Below are 21,439 nucleotides of genomic sequence, written 5' to 3' on the forward strand. Positions count from 1 at the left end.
CCAAGTAACCAGCCAGTTGCCAATCAAGGGAGGCAAGCGGCAGAAGCAGCAGAGGAAGGGCAGGCTCTCTCTTTGATGGAGCCCCTCCACTTGGGAACAAGAGGAGAATTAAGTATTTCCTCTTAAAAAAAGATGCTATCAACTAAGGTATTCTCTAGAATTGAGGCAGAATGGCAACAAAACATGGAAACCAGAAAGGGTGAAAGAAATTCCAAACAAAAGATATTCACAGAAAAGGGATTCCAGACGCTACTGATGGCCCACAAACTGTGAGGCCTTGGCTTTCATGCCTTAATTGAAAATCGCAAGCATGCTTCCCAAATTGTTACGTCATGGGATTTTTGTCTACTAGGGTTTCCAAGAGACAACACCGTAGGCATGTGGGATGGAGGCATCTTTCCTTCTGGAGGCCATGTAGCATTTCCAGGTAGGTCCAATGAATGCCACTAGGGCTTCCCAGTCACTCTATTAATGAAGAACAATATATTTCCAACACTCCTCAGAGTGAGGGGTGAAGAGTTCACCTAGGCTGAGAGCCACAGATCTAAAATGGAATAAGGTCATACATCAGCTACATATAGGGGTATTCTGGTAGTAATTTTCCAGGAGTAATCTAGTGCAGCTCCCCAGCCTTTCCACACACCCCTACCCTTAGGCTTACTTGCCTCTACCTACACTTTTTTTTTTTTTTGAGAGTTTATTTATTCATGAGGGACACAGAGAGAGGCAGAGACATAGGTAGAGGGAGAAGCAGGCTCCCTGAAGGGAGCATGATACAGGTCCTGATCCCAGGACCCCAGGATTACGCCCTGAGCCAAAGGCAGATGCTCAACTACTGAAACACCTAGGGGCCCCTATTTACACTTCCCTTATCCAAGAAAGTCCTTCTCCAATTCTCCCACCTACCTAACTTCTACAATCACTTCACAACTCTTTCCAAACAGCATTCCAAACACTCTTGCCTGCGCAGATATAAGGAGACCTCCCAGTGGGCCCCCTGCCTTCCCAAGGACCACAGTCCATGATCCCTCCTGTCTTCTCCATGCAGATTTGAGCTCCGTGGAATTCACTGTTCACCTCGGCACCCACAGCACACTGCTCTGCCTAACACACGTACCTAACACATACTTAATGGAGGAGTGAATTTCTAAGCTTTCTGAGATCCAAAAACCCCACCTTCCCCAATGTTGACCCATCCCCTAGCACAGCGCCTGGCACAAAGAAGTAACTCATAAATCAGAGAATACTGCACAGATAACAGGTGCATGAGTGACCATCGCTTGCTAAGAACATCTGGCCAGGGTCAAGTCTTCCCAAGGCCTCCCCTCCGTCCCCCTGCATGATCAGTGGGCACTTGACATGGACAGTGCACAAGAGTCTCCACCTCACTGTCACACAGGAGTGTTACAAAGTAATCATCTGACTTGAGGTTTAATAAAGCATATACTCCCCAAAGTATCTTTCATTTTTATTCTTTTTTTTTTTCCCCTTTCTGAGCAAAAGGTATAAGCTACTCTCCATGTTTTGGCTACTTTCAGTGAGTATGGCACTGAGTCAACTCATCAACGTGCAATTCTCTGGAGATCAGCTGGTGACTCCCTGGCAGTGGAGCCCACCCTGCTCCTGTTGTCATATGCCTTGGACAATGGCTTCCAGAAGAGTGAGCCAGGTCTTTCCCAAAGAGCTCTGTAAGCCTTTCTGCTCCTTCACAAACATCTGCGTGACCCCCATAATTCCTCATGAGGCTTGCAGCAGGTCTCGGGAGAAGGACTTATGCATGGTATCAGGACCAATTACTCCAACTAGAGCTGATTGCCATCTTGAACTTAAGGGTCATCCATAGTAATTCCTCATGCCTGTAAAGCCCTTTATAATCTCCATGGCTTCACAAGAATGATCTCACCTGATCATGATAATTACATTGTGAATAAGCAAGATAGGTATTATTATCCCTGTTTACAGGGCAAGAAACTACAGCTTTAGCACCTTTCCCACACTTGGAAAATGTTTAAATAAAACTGACATGGGCCATACAAATGATAAGGAAACCAGTAGTACTGAACTACAGGGTAACCAACACACACAGCACCGAAGACGTGAAGGCAGAGTGTGGTCTGGGGAACACAGCAACAGAACACGGGCTGGCACACTGATACGCTCATCCAAATGTGGTAGCCACCCATCAGGATCTCGTTTGGTCCACTGCTCACACGTGTACATGCACAAAGCATGTGGTAAATGGTCAAAGTTCTGCAACGGGGAAAATATGTATACAAAGAACAAAGTGACATAGTCCTTCAAACAAAGAGCAGAACTGGGCTGTCTTGGCCCTTCACATTTTATCTGTGCTCCGCTGGTCGCTTCATTCCCTGTGCCTCAACTGTGTCATCATTAAAATGGGAACAATCTCCTCCTATCTGCTTCTGAGACGATGAGAGGATCAAACAGGCCCAGTGAGACAGCACTGCCAATTAAAAAAAGCCCCAAATCAATGGAATAGGGTATTATTATTCTACACACAGGAAAGGTATAATTTAAGCACTCAAGTCATTTTCTATCAGACCTGATGACTTCATAGGGGAGTTGGAACATGGGTCATCCTCAGGGAGCTATCTGGGCCAAAGCCACTTGAAATAAAAGACACAGTCTGAACACAATACTTAATTTATGGGAAGTTGTTATCATCACATCTCTCTGGTATTGCCATAGAGCTCTCCCTCCACCCCATCCAAAGACATGGCAGGTCTCTACTGTTGTGCGTTGTTTTCATAACCCGCCTTTCCAACTTTTTTTTTTTTTTTTAGATTTTACTTATTTATTCATGAGAGAGAGAGAGAGAGAGAGGCAGAGACACAGGCAGAGGGAGAAACAGGCTCCATGCAGGGAGCCAATGTGGAACTCAATCCAGGGACTCCAGGATTACACCCTGGGCCAAAGACAGGCGCTAAACTGCTGAGCCACCCAGGGATCCCCCGCCTTTCACACATTATGAATGCACTGTCCTACACTGCCTTTTCTAAGTGGAATCTAGCCTTTTCTACATCACTTGATGAGGTGAGGACTACCACAAGGTGAGAAAGTACTTGCCATCACTGGCTGCAGCTGAGGGAAGGGGTCACTTTGGTAGATGTGTCCATCCCCAGCTGCACACTTAGGGATGCTCCAACACCAGGCTCCTGGAAGCAGTCCCTCTCAGCTGGGTCTCAGTCCAAACTCACTTCTGATGAGCCCTGGGGCAGTGATGGGCTGGGCTGGAGAACCTCTGGGACATCATGCTTATTCTCAATAAAGAACAGAGGATCAAGGGCCCAACCCAATGTGAAGGTTTCAAAATCAAAGGCTGTCCAACCAGTAGCCTTGGCTCTGTGTCAGTTAACACCTTACACTCATCCATCCTAGTGGAGTTGCCTGGTTTCAAAAGAAGTAACATGTGCTGCTATTATAACCATGGATTTTGTCAACAGCTTAACTTTAGGGCAATCGACACCCCAAGTCCCATACTACCACCACCAACCCAAGCCAAAACAAATGGGCAAGAAAGACATGCTGGGGGAGACACCATGACACAGTGGTGAAGGCACTGGGCTTTGTAATGTAAAACAAAAGGACAAAAAAATCAGAGCTATCTTGGGCAGGTTCTGTAACATTTCTGTGCCTCAGTTTCTCATTTGTAAAATTGGGATGAAATAGTATCATGCAGCTGTTCTATTAGCACAGAACAAAATGTATACACCACCCTGGCATGGGACCTGACACATAAGTTTCAGTACACGTTTACTATTATGCTATATGAGGTGCTGCCTATAATAGTCTATATCATCACAAAATATGGTTGCATTAACCATCTGACATCAAATTAACATTAGTACTGAGGCAGAAATATAAATACAAGAATCTTCTCATTGTGCTTAATGAGACATCCACAGAAAAACTGCAGGATTTGGACCTAGTGTTCACCAAATATGGCACAAAAGTTTTCCCTTTTGGAAATACTAAAAACACAAAAAAATGCCACTACCCCCTTAAGAGTACTGCAAAAACTGCATGGCAACAGAATTTTAGAGACCTACAGAAGATGTGGCTTATTAGAGCAACAAAGGTCACTCAGCAAAAATGCCACGGCTATCAAAAATACCCCACAAAAACAGATATTAAGAGGAATCAGATTTTTGTACACATTCATGTATTTATTTGAGAGAAGGGGGAGGGTGAGAGAGAGAGAGAGGGGGGAGGGGGGAAAAGAGAGAGAGAGCGAGCGAGCGAGCGAGCACATGCACACACACACACACACAAGCAGGGTGGAGAGGGGCAGAGGGAGAGAATCCCGAGCAGACTCCATAGAACCTGAAGCAGGCCTCAATCCCATGACCCCAAGATCACGACCTGAGCCAAAGCCAAGAGTCAGACCTCTAACCGATGGAGCCATCCAAAAGCCTATTTTTGTTTGTTTTGTTGTTGTTATTATTGTTTTAGGAGAAAAAAAGCAGTTAATAATGATGGGGGGGCATTAAATATTTTTAAAAGCCAATCATGACGGACACCTGGATGGCTCAGCAGTTGAGCATCTGCCTCAGTCTCAGGGCGTGATCCTAGGACCTGGGATCAAGTCCCACATCGGGCTCCCTGCATGGAGCCTGCTTCTCCCTCTGCCTGTGTCTCTGCCTCTCTCTCTCTCAATCTCTCTCTCTGTATCTCTCATGAATAAATAAATAAAATCTTTAAAAAAACCAATCATGAGACAGACTAGCATTTGGCAGTTGCCCTTTTCTTTTAAATCCTGCTTAAAATGTGCAAATGCCCAAATAAATTTTAAGTATGCCAAAATACTACGAAATTACAAAACTCAATACTAAAATAATTCATGTGTTACAACCATAATTACTTCTATAGTTAGAGAATTATTACCCTCCTGAGAAAATTCTGGCAAACTGCTTAAACCATTTCCCTTCTGAGTAAATCTAGGAGGCACAAAATGAAAATTCAGAGTTCAGTCACTTTGCTGTCCCCATACCTAAAAAGACTTTATCTCCATCAATTACTTACATGCAAATAATTTCAAATGTCTATGCAATGATATAATTCCATAGCTTTGAGGTCTTCCTTCTACCTCCACCCCATTGTCACACCCATTTCTGTGGAATAAAAACGAAGGAAAGCTTTCTTCCTGTTTTGTGCCCTCTGCTTTTTTGCAACTCTTTGTCTGATCTATTCCAGACAACTACAGCCAGAAAGGAAACGGGAAGGAGAGTAGGGAAAGGAGGGTTTGGTTTTATTCTCAGAAGCCACCATTTCTCAGGTGGAAAATAAGGATGTCATGCCATGATGACATTTTGCCTTGTGTCACCATGATTAATAGTCCTAATTTTTTCCAATTAGGGACGTAATCTCAAACAGTCAGTGGAATCTGACCACTCTTGCACACTGCGGTCTCTGAGTGCTATAATTTGGATGTGAAATGAGATCTAAGATGATTCTTTTCTTTTTGACGGTGAAGTGTAATATATTTCCATCCCTGAGCTCTTTTTTCACAACTGAAAAAGAAAAAACGCTTTCCAGAAACAAATTACTTCCAAATCTGACACACACACACACACACACACACACACACACACACCCCAAACCAACCAATTTGTTTTCTTTAAATTGGTACAATGTGACTCGCAAATAGACAATGGGGTTTGGTTTATTCATTTGAATAAGTTAATAACCCTGGCCAATGCCTATTAGGGATAGAAAGACATAGGGGAATAGAGTGGAATAGAGTGGCCTAATGTGATATTTATCAAACACTTACCAAAATTCACAGAACCAAATTCCACAGGGAATTGCCCACAAGGTTTGAGATAACACATAAAGCTGCAAATACAGTAAACTGCCTGGCACAAGAGACCACCACAAAGAGTTAAGTGTGTCACATGCTTCACATTCAGCTACCTAAACACAAACGGAAACATTTCAGGTACAGAATATTCCAGTCAGTTCCACTGACACCTAGTCCGGGTGCCCAAGGAAATCTCTGACTTACAATGGGGTTCTAGAATTTCAAGGAGCCCCGGAAATCAGTTCATCCAACTCTCATTTTACAGAAAGGCCCTAAGAAGTCCCTAAGAGATAAATACATTCATACAGTTCATACAGTTATTATAGGGGGGGATGAAATTAGAACCCTCACTAAAGCCTAGGGGTTCTCTCATAAGATCAACTCCCATTAACCCTTTGAATTCGGTTCTTTATAGTATGATGGTATCAAACAAATGCTTTTCTCAGGCACGAAAGCTTTACTGCATCATTATAAATGGTGCAAACTGGACCATATGAACAAAAGCAGTGGTTTGTACCCCCCCAGGCCAGACTTCCCCACAGCCAATGAAAACAGCAAGGTGGCGCCTCATCAACAGAATTCGGACAGTGACTGCAAAGACTGCTCTAAGAGAGATTCAGTTGTGACACTTTAGCCTTGTTCCAAGTCATTCTGCCAAGTGAGTGGTTTTCAAACTTGGATTTTCACAGTCAGGTTTTCTTATTTCTATTTATCTATTTATTTTTAATGAACTCTTGGATAGAACCCCAACATATCAAGCCAATAAAAACAGCATTTTATCTTAATAAATTTGTTTATATTTTCAAAATTCTATCTGCTCAATATCAAGGCAGTCATTAAGGACAAGGACTGGGGCTCCTGCTAGCTCTTAGCATACTACTGTGTACTGCAAATCAGAGAAAGTGAGCATCCCTCCTTCTAGAGACAACGTTCCCAAACCAGCCACGTCGTGCAGAGCACAACCTGCAGTGCCACACACGAGGCACGACAGATGGCCTCTAATAAAATGTTCTCACGAATAAGCTGTTCTCATGAAAAAAAAAAAAAATAGAAGCTGGGACACCTGGGTGGCTCAGTCAGTCAAGAGACAGACTCTTGATTTCAGCTCAGGTCATGTTCTCAGGGTTGTGAGGTGGAATCTGCATAGGCTCTGAGCTCAGAGGGGAGTCTGCTTCTTTCCTTCTCCCTCCACCCCTCCCCTTGTGTGGGCTCTCGCTCTCTCTCTCTAAAAATAAATAAATCTTTGTTTAAAAAAATGAGAAGCTAAAAAAAAATTTAAAAAAAATAAAATAAATGAGAAACTATGAATGACGAGTGTAGTCTCTCTCTCCAGCATGTCATAGATCTGTTATTTTTTTGCTTTCAGTGGAGTGACGATGCTGTTTCTCACCAAAGGCTAAGTGCACACTTGGTAGCAGTTTTGTGTCTTTGTCTTTGATAACAGCCGTGCAATCTTAGGAAACTCTTATCCTGAAAGAGCAGCAGTATGAAACTTGTGTTGCAAAGCTGAATTACTGGCAAGTTGGAAAAGCACCCACAGCTTGCAGGAAGCACTACAAATGCATAAGATACAGACTCTTACCTATAGAGAATGAACCGGTGGTTACCAGAGGGAAGGTGTTGGGGGGCTGTTGGGGAAAATAGGCGATGGGGACTAAGGAGTGCCCCTGCAGTGATGACCACACCTACAGGGTGACACGCACAGAAATGCTGAAACACGAATGGCACACCTGAAACTAACATTATGCTGTATGTTAGTCAATTGGGATTAAAATTTAAAAACTTAAAAAAAAATGTCTAAGATACAGTGTTAGCCAGAAGATTTTCTACAATTGCTTATTACGTGATGGCCAGACCATGTGACAAACAGATGTGCTGGAGCATCTTCTGGCATGTGAATGGAGTCCGACAGCCACATGCTGCTGTGGAGATGTCACTGAACAGGCTCTTAAAAACTGAGACCTACTCACACTGACTCAAATACAATGTGCTTTATTTCTCACAGTATAAATTATGCAGTAAATGTTACACTAAGAGCAGAGAATACAAGAGAAAAAAAATCCAGTCCTGTCACCACAGAGGTTAGTGGTTAGCCGTAGATCTCGTCATGCAGAAGCACTCACACCTTTCTTATTTTATTTTCTATGTGGATTTTTTAATGCCAATTTTATATGGTCACAAAACAAACAGAACCCTGCTGTATGTTTCAGAATTTGTGTAGGTAGTTTCATATGCTCTTGACAAATGCTGTCACTTCTCTGACAAATATCTGTCTTCCTCTGGACCAACACTTTAGCATGTTGGGGGCATTCCCCAGTCTGGTTGCTTCATCCTCTCAGAGGCTGGTTTATGCATTCTGGCAACCCCTGATTCATAAACCTAAGGCAACGCCCCAGCCTTAGAGATCTCCTCCCTCATCCAAGGAACCCATTCACTTCGACCTGAACGTCCGTGCCCCTCCCCAATTTGTATGTTGAAATCCCGATGCCCAGTGAGATGGTATTAGGAGGTGGGGTGTTTTGGGAGGTGCTGAAGTCATGGGGGTAAAGCCTCATGAATGAGATTAATGCTTGTATAAAAGAGACCCCAGGGCAGCCAGGGTGGCTCAGCAGTTTAGCACCACCTTCGGCCCAGGGCATGATCCTGGAGACCTGGGATCGAGTCCCACGTTGGGCTCCCTGCATGGAGCCGGCTTCTCCCTCTGCCTTTGTCTCTGCCTCTCTCTCTCTCTCTCTCTCTGTGTATATGTGTGTGTGTGTGTGTGTGTGTGTGTGTGTGTGTGTGTCGTGAATGGATGGGTAAAATCTTAAAAAAAAAAAAAAGAGAGAGAGAGAGAGAGAGAGAGAGAGAGAGACCCCAGAGAGCTCCACAGGTCTTCTGCCATATGAGGTCACAGCAAGAAGTCCACAATCCAGAAGAGTGTCTCACCAAACCTAACCATGCTGGCACCCTGTTTTTTTTTTTTTTTAAGATTTTATTTATTTATTCATGAGAGACACACACTGAGAGAGAGAGAGAGAGGCAGAGACACAGGCAGAGGGAGAAGTAGGCTCCATGCAGGGAGCCCTATGTGGGACTCAATCCCAGGACTCCAGGATCACGCCCTGGGCTGAAGGCAGGAGCAAACCCTCTGAGCAACCCAGGGATCCCCATGGCACCCTGTTCTTGAGATCCCAGCCTCCAGAGCTGCAAGACATGAGTTTCTGTGGATTATAAAGCCACCTCATCTGTGGCGTTTTGTTATACCGGCCTGCACATGGACTAAGACACCATTAACTCACTGATTCGCCACTTACTGAGCCCACTAAACGTCAGCTCTTTATCATCCAGGGAAATCAGAGCTGAACAGCACAGCATCTCTGGCTTCAAAGGCTTCACAGGCATACAGAAATGGCAGACAGTTTCAAAGGGCAGCAGAGAGGGTCTTGAGAGAAGCAGCTGCGGGCACAGATGTGCAATGATGGGCAAGTGTCTTCATTTCTGTAAGAAGTCAGAAATGGAAACTCTCAGAGAGAAGACACCACAGTTAGGTTTTCAAAGTAGAGAAGGGGAAACAGGGTGGTCAAGCAAGGCAGACCTCCAGCAAGCAGAGACCTAGAGTCTGAGACACTGTTCGTGGTTCCCCAGGATGGAGCCCAGCGTGTGGGAGAAAGAGCCACCCGACACTAGACTGGATTGCACACAGGTGCCAGTTTACGAAGGGCCTTGTGAGCCATGAATTGACTGTGGACTCTACCCTAAGTGCAAAGAAAACACCACAGGTATTGTTTCTCCAGATGAACCACACCAAACAAAAATCTGCTTTACAAAAGAGATCGCTTACAGTTTAATGCAGAGCATGTTCGAGAGAAAAGAAGAGACTACAAGTAGGAGACAAATTAAGAGGCTACCGCAGTAATTCAAACAAGGGGTATCTCCAGCACACCAAGGTTGCTGAAGGCCCTAGCTCAGTGGCTCTGCACAGTGAGGCTGCCCCGAGCACAGATAGGAGTGAGACGCCTGGGTCCATGCAAAGCCAGGGCTTCCAGCATCAGAGCTAGAGCTTCACAAATTAGGGCTTCCCTGGTTCCTAAAATCAATGCTGACACTCCCACCTTTCTACCTCTCCTCCTTCCAGTCTCCCAGACACAAACCCCTGGTCACTGAGAACTTGAGATTTTTACTCCAGGGCTCCTCCTTGTTCCTGGTCAGGCTTGGCTAAGGTCCACTCTCATGCATGGATACATACTTCTGTTCCCTTCTGGTCACAGAGCATGGTCTCATCCTTGCCTCTCACCCCCCTCCCTCTTCCCCACACCCTTCTGGCACCATCTTCAACTCCTGATCCCTCCAGTGACCCCCTGGGCACCACTGTGCTCTATCACAACCCCCACCCACAGGCAGGCAGCACACAGTGGGGCTGGCCACCACCACCAGAGACTAATGTTGGAGCAAAAAGACAGTGTGAGTACAGGCTTCCCCTGCTGTCCGAAAGTAGGGCGTTCCTATGAAAACCTTCATAAGCAGAACTAGCAGAAGACAAAGAAGCAATGGCCATTAATTTACATGGAACAATTTGTGAGCATTCCCAGACTCAAAAAATAACCTCTCTCAGGCTTTTCTGATACATTAGGACACATCTTGCTAAAGGATGCATGAAATAAGTGGAGATAAAGCACAGAAGCTCACAGACACAGTTCAGAGCTACGGTGGCTTGATGCTGAATTCCCGGGGGAAGTGCTTGGTGGCACCACTCTTGCAGCCAGGGGGTGGGCACTGCCGCCCTAACAGCTCTCTGCAAAACAAATGCTAAGGGCAATTTTCACTTTTTGCCTTTTTTTTCATAAAAGCAACAATCCTCTTTGGATTTCTTTCAGGTGGCAAAAACAAGTACTACTAATACAGGTCTGTCATAAAAGGGAAGTGGTGTAAGGTGAACTTTGGCAAAGCAAAGGATACCTGTACTTAACTGCACACACTTCTGGATTAATACCAGCAGTTATTTAAAAAGTAAAGAGGGCAGCCCAGGTGGCTCAGGGGTTTAGCGCTGCCTTCGGTCCAGGGCATGATCCTGGAGACCTGGGATAGAGTCCCACATCGGGCTCCCTGTATAGAACCTGCTTCTCCCTCTCTCTCTCTCTCTCTCTCTCTCTCTCTCTCTCTCTGCCTCTCATGAATAAATAACTAAAATCTTAAAAAAAAAAAAAAAAAAGTAAAGAATGATGACCAATTTCTTCACCACCGTCCATGGAACCCCAAAGCCTGGGGCTAGGCCTCCAGACCCGGGCTTACGTGCACAGAGGAATGTGGCAGGTGTCACAACAGGCCTACAGCTTTGGGCTTGGACAATGTGTCCAAATCTCAGCTCCGCCACTTACAGCTGGGTCACCTGGAACAAACCACTCACCTCTCTCGATTTGCCATTAGGCTTTAGTGTGTCCGCATGGACCAATCACACAGGCACAGACACACAAGCATTCATCTTAAAGTTAGTTTCTTCTCTGCTCACCTACTCTAAGTTTTCTGTAATTTAAACTACTATGGTTTTTATTTATCGCTCCAAAATTCTCTTGAAGGGAGAGTAAGAAATACTGAATCCATCTTTCTTCCTCTGTCCAATTTTAGAAGGAAACTACCAAAGGAAAAAAAAAAAAGGCAAATCATTTTCTAAGGTATTTGATGTTGGTGAGGTGATAGGAATGCGCTGCGGGATGGGGGGGGGGGGGATGTGGTGGGTGGAACATGGAAAATGCTTAGTAGGAAGAGGAAAAAGGTTTTCCAGCTATTTAAAGTACAACACCGCTCAGGTGTTTATATTGGACAATCCTAGCAGCTGGTGACTCACTTCTATGCAGAGTATCTTAAAATGAAACTTCTATTCTTTTGTACAAGTTCTCAGTTTTCCAGGATATGAGACACTCCCTCCTCAGGGTTGTTTCCTCAGGCTCACAAGTGAATAATATCACCATCCCAAGTCCTTATCTTCATTTTAAAGCTTGAGGGGAAATAACTGTCTTAACCTTCACACTGATTTCTGTTTATGCACTGCCTTACTGAATTTTTAAAAAATAGATAACTACCTTGAATAAATGTATAAATTAAAGGAGATAAAAAAAAATAGGATACGTGGCTCGCTTTCTCACTTGTTCATGGATCCAGATCTGTATCTCCTTGTACGCCCCACCAAGCTAGCATATTGTCTTATACGTAGTAGGCATACTCAATAAATAATCATCCAATGTAAGATTTTCCATTAATGTGTCACAGGAAATGCCTGTATAGTCACCACTGAGGAAAACAAAATGCGTAGCAAGTAAATTCTTAGAGGGATGTGCTACCAGCCATCAGGAAAAACATATTTAAGGATAGAGAATGGGAGGACAAAAAATTTCCCCAAATATTGCTTTATTCTTCTCAGAGACCTGGCATTCAACACTCAGGCCTTTCAAAAACAAAGGACACCGAAGTGATGTCGCCAACCAAATTGCCATATGATAAAACTGCATCTACCCGTTTTAAACGCTAACCTCAATGTCAAAACTATCACTTCAGGCTCTTTATAAATAATTGTAGCGGGAAGACTTAAAGCACCTCAAGACCCTACTTCTCTGGATAGCTTTCTAGCTGGAGGCTTTGCAGGCACCGGAAGTGATTTGATGCCTTAAAACAATGTGAGCAACTTTGCAAAAATGCCATTATTCAAACATGCATATGCCTGGAGAGGATAATCACCATCAGGCTGACTCAACTGAGTCTGTGCTTCCGAGTGTGGACCAGGGGAGTGAGATCTCAGCCACGGCAAGGATCTACACTGATTGCATCTATCACGCTGAGGTCCAGGATTCAGCTTCTATTTATTTTGTCCCTCTTCCCAGTACCCAAAACTGTTCAAATCCATCCTGTTAGCTTGGGCTGCCATCAGAACACCACAGGTGGTTTAAGTGACAGGGATTTATTTTCACACTGTTCTGGAGGCTTAGCAGTCCAAGAACAGGGGCAGGCGGGATTGGTTTCTGGTTAGAGACCTCTTCCTGGCTTGGGGATGGCTGTGTCTCACTGTGGCCTCACATGGCCCCCTCAGGTACACGTGTGTGCAGACAGCGAGCAAACTCTCTAGGGTTTCTCAAGGGAACACTAATCCTATCCAATCAGGGCCCCACTCTTGGGGCCTCATTTAGTCTTTCTTACCTCCTTACTCCAGATACAGCCATGCTGGGGGGAGGAGCTTCCATACACGAATTTGGGTGCATGGGTGGGGACATAAACATTCAGTCCCTAACGTCCACCAACATGCAATTATTCCTCTGATTGCCAACTCAAATCTGCCAGTTGTGGACTCTCTGTGTCGACGAATTTCTGTCGCATAAATTATCCCAGGGCCCACTGCCTCACAGGACTGAGATCACAGAACAAGGGCAAGTGGGCAGTGACACCAACATCCGTTCTCTAAATGAATACGTCATGGAGAGAACAGCATTTTTATCTTCGGTGAATTCCTCTGAAGCTCTTTTTCAAAGAAGGATTAGGGCTCTTTTTCAAAGGCTTCTACCTCAAGGCCATCTGAAAGCAGATTCACTGTGGCTGAGGAAGAACCAACAGGGCAGCAACATCACAGGTAATCAAGACGGGGAAAGGCACTTTGAAACTCTGGAACAGAGTACTTCCTGGACATAAATGACAAGTACATTCAGGCATTCCAGACTCAACTTCCACCAGTCTCACCTCTAATCCTGAGAGGAAACTCTATACAGGAAATAATGGTCAGCTTATAAAAGACTGTAGATTGTTATTTCTGATTATAACAGAAATTCATGTTAATTTTGTAAATTATTAAAAGTACAAAGTCAAAACAAACAATGCCACTTCTCAACTGAAACAACTGGTTACAGCAACACAGCAACATGTGCTTTTGTATCCCAGTTCTTCACTTCTCTTAAGCACTTTCCCATTTCAACACTCATCATTGTATTTCTAACATAATTTATACCAAATGTTCCCCCTTCTAACATGGGGCCAGGACTGAAAATATCTGGTTGTCTGAATCAATTTCTATAAATTACAGCTGGGAGTATTACAGTGAAATGTAGAGTGCAATTAATACACATATAATTCTCCTTTAAAAAGGCAAATTGAAGAAACAGCACACTTTTACTATGTGTGTAATTTTGTAGGAATATTCCTATCTTTTTTTTCAGTGTTTATTACCCAGATTTCTAGAGAAAAATCTCAGCAATTTCTTCTACCTTCATTCTTTCTAAAACTACCAATTCGTGTTTGGATTTTCCTGTTTCTTTGAGAGCCCAGGTAACCTCTTACACCTGCTAGCAAAGAAGCTCCACTACCAACAGACTGTTGAACCAATTTTGGACACCTCAGGAAAATGACCAACAGGCTCGCTCTCCTCTCCCCAGGACCCAGATGAGAGCTATTTTTAGTTGCCTCACATACAACCATGCCCATGTTACCGAACGTGTTCACCTATGGTCACCAGTGACAGACAAGATATTTTATTTTGGAGAAAAGAAAAAGACATAGAACCCAATCTCTACATTTCTTTTTTTTTTTTTTCCTCAATCTTCACAACCAATCTCTACATTTCTGCTTAAAGATATCAAGGAGATATTTTTAGGTTACTGTCCAATTAATACTCTTCTAAAAAATAAACAAATTGCTTGGTTTACGAAAATGGTTCACAACTTGAGGGAGGAATGGTTATTCAATTCACCAAGGGGAAGACTTGCTAATGTCATAAACCAAAGAATCACCACCAACCTCCCTCCTGCCAAGCTTCTCTTTCTGGCACACTTACCCAGGACATGAATTGAGGTGGATAATACACATATGTACTGGCAATTTCCAACAGCCTCCCCATACAAATGTCATGCTTTCCCTTCTTCCTCCCCAGCTGAGAAGCAGTCATGTTTTAGTTTATTACTAAGTGACAGATGCCTGTTTCCAGATTTAGTTGCTTTCCTCCTTCCGTAGGGACACAAATGTGATCAGTGACTGAGGCAGCCTGGTTATCGAACCTCCCTGCAGTGCTTTGAACATGGCTGAAAATGAAAGTATGTGTTGAGTCCTCCTTACAGGCCTTCCTTGGAAATCTGGTGGATGTGCACAACTCTGAGTCAAGTTCCCAGCTATAAGCCATCATGTTCCATGTGCCATGGTTTTTGGCAATTCAGATGAGATCATCTTTTATCCCACTGCCTCTTTCTCTGTCACCAAGAGACTGCAGGCAAAACTACAATATCCATCATGCTTTGTTACTGCAGCATTTCAAGGGCACCCATGAAATCACTTTTCTTATGAAGACCACAGAGCACTTCTCAAAGACAGAGGGGCATTTTTCATAGACTCCTTGCTACCCACCCACCCCCTTCCCATCCCAGTTGTTTCTGGAAGTGGTTATCCCTCAATGGAAATACAAAGATGGGGTGGAACGAGAAGGACCAGAGATGCCTCGGGCAGTAAAGGAAACACTCCACGTTCCAAGTATTGACCTGACATCTAAGCTGGAGACATGGGGAGAGATAGTGGTCTTCCTGCCCAGGTCACTGATGCTGCTCTGCTTAAGGAAAGAAAGCAGGGAGAAACCACCAATTGGTTTTCTTAATCCAATTCCATCTGCCTGAGGGAAATTACTCCCAAGTCTTGGCAATAGGCCTTCTGTCAGACTTTATTTTTAATATTATCAATGTTTGCCTCTTTATGTGCATTTCTTGATATTTCAGTGGGAAGTTACAACAGGCTACATTAGGGGAAGAGAGCCCAATGCCATCTTAAGCTGGAATCCCTTACTTCAAATGACATGTTTTTCAGAAGTGCAGTGGTATAACTTTAAGAGTTCTAAATTTGACCTTGTGGTTCCTAAGCGGTATTATATATTTACCCCCACACACACACAGACACACACAATCTGTATGTATTAATATATTGCTTTGGATATCTGAGCATTTTCCCATTTTTGGATATGTAAATACACTTATATGCTGTTTGAGGGATGTATAAATCTTGTTTATCGAAATATTTGTTCATTCTGTTTTTCAACATCCTGTTGGTGAAATCCCACAAACATGCATAATCTGGCATGAGATATTTGCTTGAGAGAGAACTGTCACAGAAATAGAGGTAACTGATGCCTTAGCCAGACAAGGCACTAACGGGAAGCAAGAAAAGACCATAAAATTTAGTTTACTACCAAGTCTGCCTAGACAGGTAATATTTCTTCCTTTAGAGTACCCTGCACCCATATTAATAAAGTGCTCCAAGATGACTGCTCTTTGGAAATTTAGGACCTGTCACCTTAAAATTTAGAATGAACAAGCAGACTACGTAATCAAAGTCAATACAATGAATAAAGTCTTATCTAGGTCAACCACTTCAATAAACCACTTACATAAACCTAAAAACTCTGTAACTATACTCTTTACTTCAGAGCCTCCCTCCTTTGCTTCAGGCTGACTACCTACCAGCTACTGCCGCCTGAACATTTGATAGGTATGGAAAACTGTAGGTGGCCAAAAGAAACTCTTAATCTTACACCATAAACCTGCCCTGCCTACATGTTTACCATGCCTACATGTTTACCCATTGCCTATGTTTACCCATTGTTGCAGCCAGAAACCAGGGAGACATCCTAAACTTCTTCCTTTCCCAACTCCCCACATCCAATTATCAAGCCCCGTTGTTTCCCATTTTCTAACCATCTCAGATCCATCTGGTTTTTCACCTTGCAAAGACTGCTAAACTGGTTCCAGTACTACTCTCTCAAGTCATCTACTGCAATAATCTCTCTTTCTCATTTTTAAGCCAGTTTCCTCCTCCAGTAGCAGCAATAATATGTGTGCTTTAAAGTTTCATACTGCTCATATTTCCAACAAAAGTTTTTAAGAAAGAATGTGCTGATAATTTCCATATTGTAACAAAAGAATTATTCTCATCTACGCATTAACTGCATCTTCTCTATATGCTGTACCATCTACAGTTCCAGGCATAGTTGACTGGTGGCTCAGGTGGTTAAGAGGCTGACTCTTGATTTCTGCTCCAGTTGTGATCTCAGAGAGTGGGATTGAACCCCATGTTAGACTCTGCACTGAGCATGGAGCCTGCTTAAGATTCTCTCCCTCTCTCTCTTAAAAAAAATAAAAACAAAACAAATTAAGGCATTAAGGTGCCTTAAAAAAAACACAAAAACAAGTTATACAATCTGCCTTGTTCTTCTAATAATCAGCAAGCAATATGAGAAAAGGCAGAAAATAATGATAGGTGGTAATCCTAAAACTGACAATACTGCTCAGTAGATTTATTATAGTTATTCTTGTTATAGTGGTCAGAAATCATTCTCAAAGGAAATTACGTAGAAAACATCCAAAATCAGTCACTAAGTAGTCCATATCGGTCTTTGTCAAGAAGATCCTAGTTGGAAGACACACATGAACTTGAAGAGACAACTTATACAATGCATGTGATGGCTTTGGATAGTTGTTTCATCTTTAACAAGAAATAGTACATTAATAAGGCAGATTTTGACAACACTAAAGGAAAAAAAGCATGGTTACTAAATTCTAAGTCAAAAATAAGCACAAATATCTGATTGTTAAAAAACAAAACAAAACCAATGTCATAAATGAACCTGACTAGAAACCCAACAAGAGTTGAGTTCCAGCCCTTCCTATATTATGAATGTAGTATCTAGAGAAGTGTTTTTCAAACTGTGGGTCAGGATGCATTGCATTAAGGAGTCATCAAGTTAGCAATGAGCTTTGCTTTTTTTTTTTTTTTAATTTAATAAAGAATAGAATATCACACAGAGCAAATATCGTTATACTCTATGCGTGGGCTGGTGCTGATGGTATTTGTGTATATACATCAAAAGACAAAAGTAAATGTATTTCCTATTATGAATGATATTATGGATTAATAGGATAAATTTATTTTCTATTCAATGTTCTTCCTAAACAAGATTAACAGCCACTGACATAGAGTAAGTCACTTAATCTCTATGAAGTTCCTTCCATATCCCTTAAATGGAACTTATTGTTCCATTTCAGAGAGTATACCAAAATAAAATAACTTCACAATGTTTTTTCCAACTATAAAACATGTATCAATATGTTATGGTTACAGCATCTTGGTTGGATTTCCTTAGAGTATAATGTTTCCCTGTCATATATGCTCACAGCATAAAATCACTATGCTAGAAATTTTGACATCCTGAATCAAAGATAATTCTGAAAATACAGTCTCCTAAGAGTAGAGCTGGAGACAGGAAAGCCTAAAGCTTCTCACAATTTGTATAATCTCCTTCACAGTGCCTATCGTACTGCCTCTGGGGTGGGGAGGGGAGGAACTAAAGAGGAAAGGCAGCATAGCATCTCTGTGTTTCTAGGGCCTCGTGAAAGAATCCTCACTTAGTAGAACGGCCAAAAGAGGGAAACATGTTTATAGGCTATTCCCACAGGAGGCCAGCTCAAGAACATCAGCTGCCATCCTGCTGTCTGCACAGCCCTTCACTGGTACTTCGCCTAGAGAAGTACTGGTACTTCATCCTCTTTGCTTCCATTTAAAGTGTACAATCGGTGCCAGGCTCTAAATGCCACAATTTCAGGCAGCACATCATTATTTATCTATACATGTTATCTGGACACATCATGGTACCACAAATAGGAAACATTTTAAGACACTAGTAGCTAAGAAACTGACAGCAGCTAAGAGGACAGGTACGCTCGCTCGTAACACTCCCACACAAGCAAGCTACCATTAAAGCACACTTTTTTAAAGGAAAAGATATCCTAAAGATCCTGTATAACAAGAGAAGGTACCTCTTCCCCTAAAATAGAGGGGAGCTTTAGTAGGAATGGGATTCCTACTTGAATGAGTTCAGACCACTTCAAGAGAAATGCAGGACAGGAATAGTTTTGAGGACTCAGTGATACAAGTACTAAATACTTCATTTTTAAAATGACAGTTGTAACCTTCAGATCAGCTTGTTCTGAGTTTTATTTCTTGTCAGGCTCATGAATTTTTTGCACTTATCAATCCAGCACATAATCTTCCTCCAAGCTTAACCAGGCTCACACATGTTAAACATCTGGCTGGGGTTGAGAGGTGCAGTTTGCAGCTCAGTAAGACACGCTGGCTCACCTGGGAAACTGGTGCATAAATGGATACTGAACAAATAAATACAGAAATGTATCTGCAATGGTCATAAAGTAACTTTCTCTGTGATGAATCCCCAACCCTCCATGGGAGGGGAAGGGAGGTATGGCTGATGAGAGCACGCAGGAACCAGAGTGATCATAAGGAAATTTGTGAGGAGGCTATCAAGAAAGCTTTGGTCATTGCCCATGGAGTTCCTACTAGAGAGAGAGTATCAAACAGATTGAAAAATGAACTCTCACCTGGGTTCTGGCAGTCTGCCAGCTCACTTTTGCTTACCTTTGATCTTAGTTAAAAACCATATGGGATGTGTCACAACAAAAGTCTCTTCTTATAACAATCTCTACACCATGGAGATATTTTTCTAACCAAAGGACACATTTGTTTGGAAGAGCTCTCAAGAATTTATACTGGGAAGGACCTTGGATGCCATTTGTCTAAAAGACTGGTACTCGGAAAGGCTAAGTGAATTACCTAAGGTCACACAGCTAGCAGCTATGTCTAGCCTAGGACCAAGAGCTAACCAGAATTTCCCAAGATAAAATATGTCTATCATTGTGCCTACTAATATATTTTTAAAGAGACAAGGTCCCCTATCCCTCAGGACTACAGCTTTATCACTATGCGTTCTAATTCTCTAGAACCAGAACTCTTAGGGTTATAAGTATCCATTGTTTTTAAGACCATCCATCAATTGGACGGAGAGTGCCCACATGTCAGATTTGAAAAGGTATTTCTATCTCTGATACATCTTAGTACAGGTATGAAATTTAAGTAAGTTTATCCATATTAACAATATTGTTTCAAATTGAAACGTTTATATACACACATATATATAAATAAAAACACATAATCATCTCATGTATAATCGATGGTGGGTAAGAAGTATCATTGGAAAAATATACAATTTGCACTAAAACTTGTTATTCCAAGTTACAAAGACTAATTTATGTCGAAGAATGAGGAAGTGAATTACTACTACACCCGATAACAACCAAACATTTTTGCCCATAAAGTATCTCTTCTTCAGTATTTATGAAAACTAGACGCGAAAAGCACATGTACTAACCAAGGTTAAAAAAAAAAAAAAAAAAAAAAAACAACTTGCAAGTATAGACAGCTACAAATAGTGCTCTCCATGGTGAGAAATGAAGTCCACACTTAAGTATCCTAGCAAAATTTTCACCACACAGACACACACACAAATGCACACGCCTAACAGATGGATTCTAAAAAATAACTAAGCATTCCATAAGCCAAATGCTCAAAAATTAATAATAAAAGATTAACATCCCTGTATGTGTGATATTGTATAAATGAGCAGACCCTTCTGTCCTCATCTCAACCTCCTTTTCCCAATGCTGTACTCACCCTTCCACCTCCCTCTACTCTGCAACCAGATCATAACCACCCAAAAGCAAGGTGTCTGCTGCAGCCCAAAACACTTGACAGATAATATCCGGTTTGCCATTCCAGGAAATCCCAGAGTGTGTTTTAAGCCTCTGCCCAAGGCTTATAAAGAAAGGCGAGAGAAAAACTAATCAATACCAGCACCCAGCTGTGACCTGGCACGTAAAGGAATCAAGAAAATAAATCCCATCCATAATCTGTATAATTTAACACTTGGAAGAAAGCAACATCTGGGATCGACTCCAAGCGGGACAGTGTTGCTGGATGGATCTGTGCCTCTTGCACTGAGTGTTAAACCCAGTGAGTGACCGACCGGGGGCGGGGGGGACGCTCCAGTTCCTCACCATTTCAGCAAAGGCAATATAGTTTCCTAGTAAGGGTTAATCTGCTCCAAAAGGAGGTTGAGGGGATGGTATCAGGAGGAAAATAATAACCACCAACATCTACTCTTTGCCAGGATAGTGCCTGGCAAAGCCACACACACACACACACACACACACACACTTTAAACAGAGGGAAAGCTGGAACCCCTTCCCAAAGGTGGATCTAGGGCAAACTATTGTCTTGCAGAACGGTGACAATCAGAATGAAAGCTAATGAAAATATGGGAATGACTGGTTCCTCATACAGTCCTTTCAGGGGACTCCAAAGTCCTATCCCCATGCGAAGTTAAAAAAAAAAAAAAAAGAAAAGAAAAGAAAAAAAGAAAATCCCCTATGACTCTGATTCCCTGGAAAGCCTTTCCAGATTTTTTAAATAACAGGCAAATTAATTTAGACCATAAGCAGATACCTATACATTGTCTAAATCACTAGCTCTGGACCCAATTTTTTTTTCCTTTCTTTTTAAAAAGTACACCAGTCAGCAGGACCTGGCATCATAGGAAATAAAGATCGTTGGTAAAATCCAAAATGCTTTCGCCCTGTTAAACCTTCCGAGGGGTTATAATTGCATTTGGCCGCTGCAGGCTTGTAGAAGAGCCTGGCTTCTTAATAGCCACAACCCTAAAAGGAGTTAACTGTCAAGGGGGGGGTGGGGGGAACCCAGCTGAAATCAAACAACAAAAAC

The 21,439-nt window shown here is 42.6% G+C and overlaps 1 protein-coding gene across 5 annotated transcripts in view; it reads right to left on the reverse strand.

Annotated features, from left to right (window-relative positions):
* DOCK4 (dedicator of cytokinesis 4) overlaps nucleotides 1–21,439 on the reverse strand; it is a 409,301-nt gene that overhangs the window by 386,629 nt on the left and 1,233 nt on the right. The gene's annotated exons all lie outside the window — the stretch shown is intronic.

The sequence above is a fragment of the Vulpes lagopus genome, chromosome 13 (assembly GCF_018345385.1).
Source record: "Vulpes lagopus strain Blue_001 chromosome 13, ASM1834538v1, whole genome shotgun sequence".
Lineage (NCBI taxonomy): Eukaryota > Metazoa > Chordata > Mammalia > Carnivora > Canidae > Vulpes > Vulpes lagopus.